The 14,187-nt window shown below is 41.3% G+C and overlaps 1 non-coding gene across 1 annotated transcript; it reads right to left on the reverse strand.

Annotated features, from left to right (window-relative positions):
• Window positions 1–1,293: 1,293 nt before the first annotated feature.
• On the reverse strand, window positions 1,294–1,400 carry LOC112739635 (small nucleolar RNA R71). Its single transcript, XR_003170566.1, has one exon. It is a non-coding gene; the product is annotated as a small nucleolar RNA R71 (small nucleolar RNA).
• Between the last annotated feature and the right edge of the window lie 12,787 nt (window positions 1,401–14,187).

The following is a 14,187-nucleotide window of genomic DNA, read 5'->3' on the forward strand; positions in this document are numbered from 1 at the left end:
TTGATTGAGGAAGAGATGAAAATGAAATTGATCCGGAGAATGCAACATCTCCTAAGCCCAATGAACTCCCCATTTCTGATCTTACCCATTCTCTTTAATTTCTGTTATTTACTTTAATGATCAATTCTCCCATTCCCATTTATAATTCTGCAATTTACCTTCAGTCATTTACTTTCAGATCTATAATTCTAGCATTTACTTTCCTGTCAATTACCTTCCCGCCATTTTATTTTCTGCAATTCTCAACTCAAATTCTGGATTCGCTCAACTAGAACAGTCCTCTAATTAAAGTTGCTTGATCAATCAATCCTTGTGGGATTCGACCTCACTCTATTGTGAGTTTTTACTTGACGACAAATTTGGTACACTTGCCGAAGGAAATTTGTTGTGAGACAAGTTTTCCGTGCATCAGGTTTATGGTGCCGTTGCCGGGGATTGATTGTGCATCAACAATGATTAGATTGGAGGATAACTAGATTGAGCATTTTATTTTTATTTGATTTAAATTTCTGTTTTAGTCATTTACTTTCTGTTTTAGATAACTTCTTCCCTTCCCCCATACTTTTTCTTTGTTATTTACTATTCATCTCACTAACCAACTAACTATTTGATATATTGCATCACTCACACTAACAGTAATTCTGACAGATATACTTTCTGCACCTATTCTCTTTGCTTGTACTTGTTGGTTGTATGACAGGGAGAAGAAGAGGGGCTTCAACTTCCTTTGATTCTGAACCTGAGAGAACCTTCCTTAGACTAAGGAGGGAGGCAAGAGAAAAACGTGTAGTTGGTGCTGAAGAAGAGGAGGAACACTTTGAGGAATACTTTGAACCAAACATGGAAGAAAACATGGAAAACCATCATGAAGAAGAGGCTCACAACCATGGCAAAGGAGGTCGAGCAAATCATGCTAGGGAGGATAGAAGAGTTTTAGGCTCTTACATCAATCCAAACCCAGGAAACTGTGGAAGTAGCATTCAAAAGCTAACCATCCATGCCAACAATTTTGAACTGAAGCCACAGCTCATCACCCTTGTTCAGAACAACTGTTCGTTCGGAGGGAGTGTCCAAGAGGACCCCAATCAACATCTAACCACCTTCCTGAGAATATGTGACATAGTGAAATCTAATGGTGTTCATCCTGACGCCTATAGACTGCTCTTATTTCCATTCTCACTCAAGGATAAGGCAGCCAAGTGGCTGGAATCTTTCCCAAGGGAAAGCTTGACAACTTGAAAAGACGTGGTGAAGAAATTCTTAGCAAGATTTTACCCTCCTCAACGAATCAATAGGCTGAGAGCTGAAGTCCAAACTTTCAGGCAACAAGATGGTGAGACTCTATATGAAGCATGGGAGAGGTTTAAAGACCTAACAAGGAGGTGCCCACCAGATATGTTCAATGAATGGGTGCAGCTGCACATTTTCTATGAAGGGCTCTCTTATGATTCAAAGAAGGCCGTAGACCATTCATCCGGGGGATCTTTGAACAAGAAGAAGACTATTGAGGAAGCCATAGATGTCATTGAAACAGTAGCAGAGAACGACTACTTCTATACTTCCGAAAGAGGGAACACAAGAGGAGTAATGGAGCTAAACAATGTAGATGCTCTGCTGGCCCAAAACAAGCTCATTACCCAGCAGCTGGCTGACCTCACCAAGAAGATGGAGAGGAACCAAGTAGCAGCAGTATCCACTTTATCAACAACCCAAGAAAGAGTGAATGAAGAAGCAGAGGGTAGTCAGGAGCAAGCCAACTACATTGGAAATTCACCTAGGCAAAACCATGATCCATACTCCAAGACCTACAACCCTGGATGGAGGAATCACCCAAACTTTGGGTGGGGAAATCAACAAGACCAAAGCCTTGATCAAAGACGCCCAAATCCAAACAATGCAGCCACCCAACACTTCACATCTAGACCATATCAACACCCCCATAACAACAACTTCCCACATTCATATCAAGGCCAGAATAACCCTACTCAGCCTGACCTGTCATCATTTAATGAAAGAATCTCAAGGATTGAGAATCTACTTGAAGGCATAAGCAAAGAAATTCAAGATAGTAAAGCATTCCGAGAAGAGGTGATATCCAATATGCAGAATCAGGATGCTGCCATCAAGAAACTTGAGACACAAATTGGCTACTTATTCAAACAAATCCCCCACCACAACCTTCACAGCAAGACTAGCTCAACACAAAGGGAGGAGTGTCAGGCTATCACCTTTAGGAGTGGGAAGGAACTGAAGGAAACCCCCCAGAAACCACAAAAAGAGGACTCAACTAAAGAGGAAGAAGAGCAGGACGAAGCTCGAGTTCCCACTTTGAATTTACAAAAAGGGGAAGGAGTGCTGAAGCCAGACGCCCCAAGAGTCCCATACCCTCAGCAATTAAGGAAGAAAGGGGATGACAATCAGTTTTCGAGATTTCTGGAAATCTTCAAGAAACTGCAAATCAACATACCCTTTGCTGAAGCAATAGAACAAATGCCACTCTACGCCAAGTTCTTGAAGGAGCTCATGACTAAGAAGAGAAGCTGGAAGAACAACGAAACTGTGATACTAATCGAAGAATGTAGTGCTATCATTCAGCACAAACTGCCCCAGAAATTAAAGGATCCCGGGAGTTTTTAAATCCCTTGTATTATAGGGGAAATCACAGTGGAAAAGGCTCTGTGTGACTTAGGAGCCAGCATCAATTTGATGTCAGTAGCTATGATGAGAAAGATGAAGATCGAGGAAGCTAAACCAACAAAGATGGCCTTACAATTGGCGGACAGATCGTTCAAGTTCCCGCATAGCGTCGTAGAAGATTTGCTGGTGAAGGTGGGAGATTTTATCTTCCCAGCAGACTTTGTAGTGCTGGACATGCAGGAGGAAGCCAAGGTTTCCATTATTCTGGGAAGGCCATTCTTGGCCACTGCTGGAGCTGTAATTGATGTACAAAAAAGAGATCACACCCTGAGATTACACAAGGAAAAGATGACGATCAATGTGTTCAAGGCCATGAGTTACCCACCAGAGCAAATGGGAGAATGTATGAGGTTGGACTCACTTGAAGACACAGTGCAGGAAAGTTTTGAAGAAGAAGAACCTGAAGGCATAATAGAGGAGGAGTCTACGTGTAGTGAAGAGGTTGCAACAGCAGAAAGTCAAATACAAGGTGCACCAAAGGAAGAGAAGGAAAAGTCAGAAGCACCCAAACTTGAACTCAAAGCATTGCCACCCTCTCTCAAATATGCGTACTTAGGAGAAGATGAAAATTACCCAGTGATTATAAGCTCCTTCCTCAGCCAAGATTAAGAGGATGAACTGCTCAAAGTACTGCGAAACCACAAAGATGCTATTGGTTGGACTCTTGCTGACTTGAAGGGGATAAGTTCGGCCATATGTATGCACAAGATACTGCTGGAAGAAGATGCCAAACCATCCATTCAATCCTAAAGGGGGTTGAACCCAATCATAAAGGAAGTGGTACAGAAGAAAGTTATGAAGTTGTGGCAAGGGGTAATTTACCCAATCTCAGACAGCCCCTGGGTTAGCCCCGTGCATATCGTCCCAAAAAAGGGAGGAATTACCGTGGTTCCCAATGAGAAGAATGAACTAATTCCTACAAGGACAATCACAGGATGGCAGATGTGCATAGACTACAGGAAGCTCAACGAGGCTACACGAAAAGATCATTTCCCCCTTCCATTCATGGATCAGATGTTGGAAAGACTCGCAGGGCACGTTTATTATTGTTTTCTCGACGGTTATTCAGGATATAACCAAATAGTGGTTGATCCCAGAGATCAAGAGAAAACCTCATTCACTTGCCCATATGGAGTGTTTGCTTACAGGCGCATGCCATTTGGGCTATATAATGCACCTGCGACTTTCCAATGCTGCATGCTTTCTATCTTTTTAGATATGATAGAAAAATTCATTGAAGTTTTTATGGATGACTTCTCAGTATTCGGAGATTCCTTTCCTAGCTGCCTACATCACCTTGCCTTGGTATTGAAAAGATGCTAAGAAACCAATCTGGTCTTGAACTGGGAAAAATGTCACTTTATGGTGACAGGAGGAATAGTCCTTGGTCACAAAGTTTCTAACCAAGGCATTGAGGTTGACAGAGCCAAAGTAGAACTTATTGAAAAACTGCCTCCACCCAGTGATGTCAGGGCAATTAGGAGCTTTTTAGGGCATGCTGGTTTTTACAGAAGGTTTATTAAAGATTTTTTAAAGATAGCCAAGCCCTTAAGCAATCTGCTTGTATCAGATACACCATTTATCTTTGATGAAACATGCATGTTAGCCTTTGAAAATTTGAAAATGAGGTTGTCCTCTGCTCCTATTATTTCCCTACCTGATTGGAATTTACCGTTTGAATTGATGTGTGACGCATCGGATTTCGCAGTTGGGGTAGTGTTGGGACAGAGGAAAGATAACTTAGTCCACGTGATATACTATACTAGCAAGGTCCTTAATGATACTCAAAGAAATTATACCACTACTGAAAAGGAGTTACTAGCAATAGTTTTTGCATTTGACAAGTTTAGATCATACCTCATTGGTGCGAAAGTGATTGTTTTTACAGACCACACAGCACTTAAATATTTGTTTGCCAAGCAAGAATCAAAACCAAGACTAATAAGATGGATCTTATTGTTGCAGGAATTCAATATTGAGATCAGAGACAAGAAAGGAGTAGAGAACAAGGTAGCAGATCACCTATCCAGGATTCCTCATAATGAAGGTGGAGCACATGATACAAGTGTAAACGAGCTCTTCCCTGATGAGCAGTTGATGACAGTTCACAAAGCACCATGGTTCGCAGACATTGCCAACTTCAAGGCATCTGGAGCATTACCTCCAGAGATCAATAAACATCAAAAAAGGAAGCTCATGAATGATGCAAAGTACTTTGTCTAGGATGAGCCATATCTCTTCAAGAAGTGTTCAGATGGAATCCTTAGACGATGTGTTTCGGAAGAAGAAGGACGAGAGGTCCTATGGAACTGCCACGGCTCATGTTATGGAGGACACTTTGGAGGAGACAGAACAACAGCAAAGGTGTTACAAAGTGGATTCTTTTGGCCCACCCTTTTCAAGGATGCAAAAGAACTGGTAAGGAGCTGCAATGAATGCCAAAGATCTGGAAACTTGCCCAAAAGAAATGAGATGCCACAGAATTTCATCTTGGAATAACTGGAACTGTTTGATGTGTAGGGAATTGATTTCATGGGACCATTCCCAACCTCATATGCAAACAATTACATCTTGGTAGCAGTAGATTACGTCTCCAAGTGGGTAGAGGCTATTGCAACCCCAACAAACGATAACAAGGTGGTCATGAACTTCCTCAGGAAGAATATCTTTAGCCGGTTTGGAGTCCCATGAGCACTCATCAGTGATGGAGGAAGCCATTATTGTAACAAACCACTAGAAGCTCTTCTCCTACGATATGGGGTAAAACATAAGGTAGCCACACCATACCATCCCCAAACAAGTGGACACACTGAGATATCCAACAGAGAGCTAAAGAGGATTCTGGAAAAGACTGTGGGTGCATCAAGAAAGGATTGGTCGAAGAAGCTGGATGATGCTCTTTGGGCATACAGAACAGCATTCAAAACACCACTTGGAATGTCCCCATATCAACTGATGTATGGTAAGGCTTGTCATTTACCACTAGAGCTGGAACACAAAGCTCTCTGGGCTATCAAGATACTAAACTTTGACAGCATTGCCGCTGGTGCAAAGAAGATCTTACAGCTGCAAGAGATGGAGGAATTCAGGTCATAAGCCTATGAAAATTCCAGGATGTACAAAGAGAAGGCAAAGAGAAGACATGACCTGCGTCTTGCACCCAGAAGTTGCGAAAAGGGGCAGCGAGTACTTCTCTACAATTTCAAATTGAGACTGTTCCCAGGAAAACTCAAATCAAGGTGGTCTGGACCTTTTCTTGTCACAAAAGTATCGCCATATGGACACATCGAAGTCACGGATGAAGGTTCAGAGAGGACTTTTACAGTTAATGGACAAAGACTCAAGCATTACTTGGGCAACATGGGGGAAAACCCCAGAGTAAACTATCATCTCAAGTGAAGGAGGAATCGTCAAGCTAGTGACGATAAAGAAGCGCTTTGTTGGGAGGCAACCCAACCTCAGGTATTTTCCTTTTCACCTTTATTTCAATAAAGATCACAAGTTGTTTCCCCTGTATTGTAAGGAGCTAAGTTTGGTGTTCCACACCAGAACAATCCAAGAGTGATAGTGTAATTCTAAGTTTGGTGTTCCACCAAAGGACAGTAGTTAGAATTACACTCCACTCCCAAATCACATTGCTAGCTCCAACCAATCAAGGGAAACCACTTAAATGTAGTTAGACTTTAGTTAATAAGTGTTTTGTTAAAAATAAGATATGAGGTTCTCAGCATATATGCAAGGTTTGGTACTAGGCACGGAACTAAGTTTGGTGTTCACACACCAAATTAAGTTCAGAAATCACAAGCATACATGCAAGCTAACTATTTCTCAAGTGCTTTGGGAACAAGCAACTTCAAATAACTTTGCAGGAATCTTATGAGGAAATGGTGCACTTTCACCCAAGGAAGTGAGGTAGCAAGGATTAGGATGGTGACAAAGAAAGAAGGCAACTAGAAATCGTCACCAGAAGGTTGTATTGTTACTTAATACCATTGTACCCAGAATTGTTGAAAATTGGAATTTCGGATGCACTTTTGATTAATAGTTGCTCGTAGTTTGAACTTTATTTTAATTCTGTCTTTTAAAGTTTTGATGCATAGGTCTTTTGTCGCTGGTCTTTATGTTACTGCATCATTTCTTTACTTACTTGTATGCTTGTCCCTTTTGAATCAAATGAAAAGAGAATGATTGTTTTCAAAAGACCAGAGTGGAGTTTATACTAGAGAGTAAGTCCATGAGTTTGTGGTGTGGTCATAAGTTAGCAAAGTTGGTTCAACCATAAGGTGGGAAGACAACTATCTGTCATGAATACTATGCTTGAGACACACCCCATGAGATTAGATAAATAAGAAGATCCTAATAAGAAAAAGGAAAAGAACAATCAAAGTTGAGGAATAAAAGAAAAATAGTAAGCAATAAGGCTAGGCACCAATGGTTTTAATCTTGAAGCATGTGTCTGTGGTGCTCCTGTGTGAGGGATTTACTTGGATGAATAAGCTCTTAGGGGTGCCTTATCACTTGGTAACTTGGGTTAACTAACCCGGGATTATCAGCTGAAAGTCCACTATCAAGAGTAACCCTCACCACAGAGCATTTAGTAACCCAAAGAGGTGCTGGACACCAAGGTCTCAAGAAAAGAAAATAAATAAACTATGTGCCTGTGGTGTGTATGTATGGGGGAGAGACTTGAGCAAGTAAGTCCTTAGGGGTACTTCAACACCTAGCAGCTTGAACCAACTGGTTCGGGAGTGTTGGCTGAAAGCTTATTTTAAAGAGTTGCCCCCTTACAGAGCACTTAGCCTAAGAACACAAATAAGCCCTGAATTAACAACAAAAGGATCAATGAATAAAAGTCTCATGGGATGCAATCAAAGTGAGTGTTTTATGACAAGATAAAGGTCTGAAATCCAGGATTGAACCTAAGTTGCTATGCATGAAACCACCATAAAACCAGGGACATGACTTCCACAAGAATGACTCATTTCTCTTGGCATTCCATTCATCATTCTCTTGTTCCAGTACATGCTTAGGGACAAGCAAGCTTTAAGTTTGGTGTTGTGATGCCAGGGCATTTTGGCCAGTTTCACTGACCTTTTCTTTACTGTTTTTAGGGTAGTTTCATGCATTTCCTTAGGAAATAAGCTAGTTTTGGGTAGATATTCACTTACATCTTGATTCAAGCATACATTGTGCACTTTACATGATTTTATGAGGATTTTGCATGAATTTAAGGACAAAATTGGATGTTGCATTTCCCATGACTTGGACTAGAACTTTGATGCACATTATTGCTTGATTTCAGGACAAAGGAAGCAAAGAAGAACCACATTAGTGGCTACGTTAGTTACACTAACGTTAACACTAACGTGGAATGGGAGTAACTTGCAAAGTTAATGAGAAAAGTGATTGCCAATAACGCTCTCGAAGCCATCATTGCCCACGTTAAGAGTCACGTTAACTAAGTTAACATGAACTCTAACGTGGAAGTAAAGAAATGGAGCCAACGTTAGTGACACTTAACATTATCACTAACGTTGGACCAAGATCATGAGTGGCCACGTTAGAGTCCACGTTAACTTAGTTAACGTGGCCTCTAACGTTAAGAAGAAAGGGGGGAGCCAACGTTAGTGACACTCAACATTGTCACTAACGTTGGCCAAACCACATTAAGCCACGTTAACTCCCACGTTAACCTAGTTAACGTGGAAGCTAACGTGAAGGAACAAAGTGGTCGACAACGTTAGTGACACCCAACATTGTCACTAACGTTGGAAGAACACAAGCCCCCAATGAGCCACGTTGACTCCCACGTTAACCTAGTTAACGTGGAAGCTAACGTGAAGAAAGAAGGTGATCGCCAACGTTAGTGACACCCAACATTGTCACTAACGTTGGAAGGAGCCACACATGCCACCATGAGCCACGTTAACTCCCACGTTAACTTAGTTAACATGGAAGCTAACGTGGATAAGGGAAAGATGAGCCAACGTTAGTGACACTCAACTTTGTCACTAACGTTGGAGATGGCTAGCAAGGCCACGTTCGAAGCCACGTTAACCTAGTTAACGTGGACTCTAACGTGGAAAATAGGGGCAATTTGGAACGTTAGTGACAATGGTAAGTGTCACTAACGTTCTCGAAGGATGGCAAGCCTACGTTAAAAGAGCCATGTTAACTAAGTTAACGTGGACTCTAACGTAGGGAAGGGGGAGGCTTCTCAACGTTATTGGGAAAGTTGAGTCCCAATAACGTGTGCGAAGGACATAGTGGAAACGTTAGTGGCAACGTTTGTGCCACTAACGTTGAGGTTAACGTGGCTTTTAACTTTCGTGAGGAATGTTAGTGAAAAAGGTGATTGTCACTAACGTTCTCAAACCCATATTTTCACTGAACGTTAACACCACTAACTTCCTGAGCCAAAGCCCCTGCCCACTTCATACTTTCTCTCTGCTAGTAAAAGCTAAGCCCAATGAAGAAGAGAACTGCTTCAAACTCAAGATCCAAAGGCCCAAGACTTGAAGAATCAACTAGAAGAACAGAAGAGTAGTATATATAGGAGTAGCTTTGAAATATTTTGGGAGTTGGAAATTATAGGGAGACTCTTAGCATAGAACTACTCTCTGTATTTACTTTCTCTGCACTTCTAAGTTTTCATCATGTATTCTCCATCTTTGTTTTCATTTTCCAGAGCTATGAACAACTAAATCCCTGTCATTGGGTTAGGGAGCTCTGTTGTAATTTGATGGATCGATACTAGTTTTTATTATTCTTCTTCTATCTTTTCTCTTGATTTTACTTGAAAGCTTTAGATCTTCATCCAATTGAGTAGTTATCTTGAAAAAGAAGCTATTCATACTTGGATCTCTTCTGAACCTTGAAAGAGGAATGAAGAGATCAAGCTAGAAATGCTTTCTCATGCTGGACCAAATTGGGTTTGGATGGATATGTGACTATAATCCTCTCAACACTTGGTTTGGGAAATGCATGTGGTATAATCAGTGACCATACTTCATCTCTTCTCATGAGCAATTGACCAAGGAATTGGCTATTGATCAAGATTTGAGAGATTGAATTATAAGAAATTGTAATTCAATCACTTAAGATTGCCAAGGAGATCAATGAGTGCATTGATTGAGGAAGAGATGAAAATGAAATTGATCCGGAGAATGCAACATCTCCTAAGCCCAATGAACTCTCCATTTCTGATCTTACCCATTCTCTTTAATTTCTGTTATTTACTTTAATGAGCAATTCCCCCATTCCCATTTATAATTCTGCAATTTACCTTCAGTCATTTACTTTCAGATCTATAATTCTAGCATTTACTTTCCTGTCAATTACCTTCCCGCCATTTTATTTTCTGCAATTCTCAACTCAAATTCTGGATTCGCTCAACTAGAACAGCCCTCTAATTAAAGTTGCTTGATCAATCAATCCTTGTGGGATTCGACCTCACTCTATTGTGAGTTTTTACTTGACGACAAATTCGGTACACTTGCCGAAGGAAATTTGTTGTGAGACAAGTTTTCCGTGCATCAACTGCCCAATAGGCTCTATGTTGGATATCAACCGGAAGGTGACAGGGCTTCCCAAAAACAATACGGAAGGGGCTCATTCCAATTGAGGTCTTGTAAGCGGTCCTATAGGCCCATAATGCATCCCCCAATCTAGAACTCCAATCCTTCCTCTGTGGATTAACCACCTTCTCTAAGATTTTTTTGATCTCCCTGTTGGATACTTCCGCTTCTCTAAGGTACGTGCTTGGTCGCTCACGATTGCTCGTGGTGACCCGAATCTACAAATAATGTTATTTTTCAAAAATGAAGCAACAGTATTAGCGTCATCACAACGGGTAGGAATTGCTTCCACCCATTTGGAGACCTAATCCAATGCTAACAATATGTACACAAACCCATTGGAATTTGGAAATGGCCCTATGAAATCCATGCCCAAACATAAAAAATCTCACAAAAAAATCATCGGCTGTTGGGGCATTTCATCTCTTTGTGAGGTATTTCCAGATTTCTGGCATTGATGACAAGATTTGAAAAATTGGTTGGCATCCCTAAATAAAGTAGGCCACCAGAATCCACAGTCTAAAACCTTTCTCGCTGTTCGCTGCGGGCCAAAATGACCCCTACTCTCAAATGAGTGGCAAAATTGAAGGATAGATTAGAACTCAGATTTCGGCACACATTTTCTAATTACTTGATCTGCTCCATGCCTCCACATATGTGGATCATCCCAAAGATAATACTTAGCATCGCTTCTCAGTTTATCTTTTTAATGCTTTGAAAATTGTGGGGGAAAAACGTGAGTGACCAAGTAATTAGCTATCGGGGCAAACCAAGGGGTGCTTTGGGATATTGCTTGCAAGGTATCTAAAGGAAATGAGTCATTGATAGGAGTGGGATCCATAGTTAAATGTTCGAGCTAACTCAAATGGTCTGCCACTAGATTTTGGGATCCACTTCTATCTTTGATCTCCAAGTCAAATTCTTGCAAGAGTAATATCTACCTAATAAGCCTAGGCTTTGACTCTTTCTCCTTTAGCAAATATTTCAATGCGGCATGGTCCGAATACACCACCACTTTAGAGCCTAGAAAATAAGGTCAAAACTTGTCTAGAGTAAAAACAATGGCTAGAAGCTCTTTTTCGGTGGTGGTGTAATTCGACTGAGCCGAATCCAAAGTTTTTGATGCATAAGCTATAGTGTAGGGAGCGTTACCATCGCGCTGAGCTAGCGCGGCACCTACGGCGTGATTCAAGGCATCGCACATGATCTCAAAAGGTTGACTCCAATTTGGGCCTCGCACAATAGGGGCTGTGGTTAATGCTTCCTTCAACTTGTCAAAAGCCTTTTTGCAATCTTCACTGAAATGGAATTCCACATCCTTTTGTAGTAAGCGGGAGAGAGGTAAGGCGACCTTGCCAAAGTCCTTGATGAACCGACGATAAAAGCCTGCATGACCAAGGAAGGAATGGATCTCCCTCATCGATGAGGGGTAAGGTAAACTCGAAATGACATCGATCTTAGCCGGGTCAACGGAGATTCCGTCTTTGGAGACAATATGACCCAATGCTATACCTTGCTTCACCATGAAGTGGCACTTTTCAAAATTCAAAACAAGGTTAGTATTGGTACATCGCTCTAGTACCCTAGCTAAGTTTCCTAAACAAGCATCAAAGGAGCTACCATACACACTGAAATCGTCCATGAAGACTTCCATACAATCTTCCAAAAGATCCGAGAAATTAAAACACTTGTCATGTATCTTTGAAACGTTTTCGGTGCATTGCATAAGCCAAACGGCATTCTCTTGTACGCAAACGTTCCAAAGGGGCAAGTAAAAGTGATTTTCTCCTGATCTTCAGGAGCTATGTGAATTTGAAAGTACCCTGTGTATCCATCTCAAAAGCAATAATGAGATTTACCTGCCAATCGATCTAACATTTGGTCAATGAACGACAACGAGTAGTAGTCCTTCCTCGTTGCTTGATTCAGCCGGCGATAATCAATGCACACTCGCCAAGTATTACAGACTCGGGTGGCCACAAGCTCTCCACTTTCCGTCTTCACCATTGTTACCCCGGACTTCTTCGATACTACTTGGACCGGACTTACCCATTCAATGTCGGAAATGGGGTAAATGATGTCTGCTTCCAAGAGGCGAGTTACTTCCTTCTTGACCACATCAAGGATTGTAGGATTTAGCCGTCTTTGCGGTTGTCGGACTGGCTTAGCGCCTTCTTCTAAGAAAATCCTATGGAGGCACACTTGAGGACTTATTCCCACAATGTCGCTTAGACTCCATCCAATTGCCTTTTTGTACTTCCGGATAACCTCAAGGAGTTGTTGCTCTTCTTGATCGGAGAGATCGGTTGCCACTATCACCGGAAACTTATGCTTCTCATCAAGGAACGTAATTTAACATGAGGTGGTAGTGGTTTCAAATCTTCCATTGCTTCTTGGTGGGGTAACTTATCCTCTTGGTTGTGGAGACTTGGTGGGTCACTTTCATCTTCTTCATCACTAAAACCTTTTTGAAGCTCATGGTGGTTAGCTACCTCAAGGTCATCCTCTCTCCCATCTTCAATGAAATTCTCGCTCCCATTAATAGATTCCCCATTCGGAAGAGTGGGTTGAGGGTTTATCTCATTAAGCGGCTCACTTCCTCCCGGAGTTATAGCATCAATGCTGGAGTTCGGGTTTGATGGGTGTGACAAGGGTGGAGGGGCAAGGTTACTAGGGGTGGAGTGAGAGGGTGCTAGATGTGACAAAGCCTCGGCAAGAGTTGCCATACAATTCTCTTGTTTTCTTTGAAATTCCCTTTGCTCTTGGATGAGGGCTTGAAAGTTAGACTCTGCATAAGGGAAGTTAATGGGGATAGGATGGTGGTGGAAGCTAGGTTGTCCCAAGTGAGGTGGTAGATAGATGGATGGGGAGGGAATCGGTGGTGGAAAAGGTAAAGGAGCTTGTGGGTATGATGGTTGCATTTCATGTTGAGGGCATGGAGCATAAGCATATGGATGGGCAAAATTGTAGTAAGGACGTGTTCCACTAGGTGTGAGAGGTTGATAGATATTAAGATCGTAGGGCCTTCGCAACGGTCCTTGTTGCCAAGAGTTGATTGCTTGTGACCCTTCCTCAAATTGACATCCCATACCTTGAGGTGGACCAACGTCGGAATTGCTACCCCCTGCAACATGATAACAACTAGACTCCAAGCCAAACGGGTGATAGTTCATGACGAATAAGAAAAATAAAATGCAATGATATCAACAAAAGCAATAAACAAATGAGTATATATGTTCTAGTTATATCCACTTGTGTAGGGCCAAACAAACAAAAAGTGTTAGTTGCTATCAATACTAAGATAGAGGCACCTCCTACTAAAGAGAAAAATAGTATCTACAATTAGTGCCTAAGTAGAAAATCAAAAGTCAAATATTCACACTATTCACATATTTACACAACCAAAATTTTAGCACCCATTGCACTTAAAGTAAACTCCCCGGCAATAGCGCCAAAATTTGATGCGTGCGATGGCCAATATGCATATATAGGATTAGGAACTCGGTTATCCAAAAAAAATGGAATTAGCGTTGTAAGTATAGTCCTAACCCAACAAGTTAGCCACCAATAAAATTAGAGGTTCACAAGATGTGTCACAATTCAAAACTAATTTAAAACCGAGAGTATTTAACTCCCGAGTCATCTCCCAAGGAGTACTTTAGAGCAATGAGTGTGTGAATCTGGTTGTAGTGATCAAGGGTTTGTCATTAAAGAAATGAACACATAAAGCAATAAAAGAACATGCAAAATTTTAATGATTGAACTAATAAAGAAATTAAAGAACCGACTATGTAATATAAACAAGTAAAGTATAAAAGAGATTAACATAGAAGTATATGAAAGATTAAAAGCATAAAAAAGAGTCTTGACTTGGAGTGAGCTAAGGGTCCTTTCCTTGTTGGAACCACAACTA

Source organism: Arachis hypogaea, chromosome 13 (assembly GCF_003086295.3).
Source record: "Arachis hypogaea cultivar Tifrunner chromosome 13, arahy.Tifrunner.gnm2.J5K5, whole genome shotgun sequence".
Taxonomy (NCBI): Eukaryota; Viridiplantae; Streptophyta; class Magnoliopsida; order Fabales; family Fabaceae; genus Arachis; species Arachis hypogaea.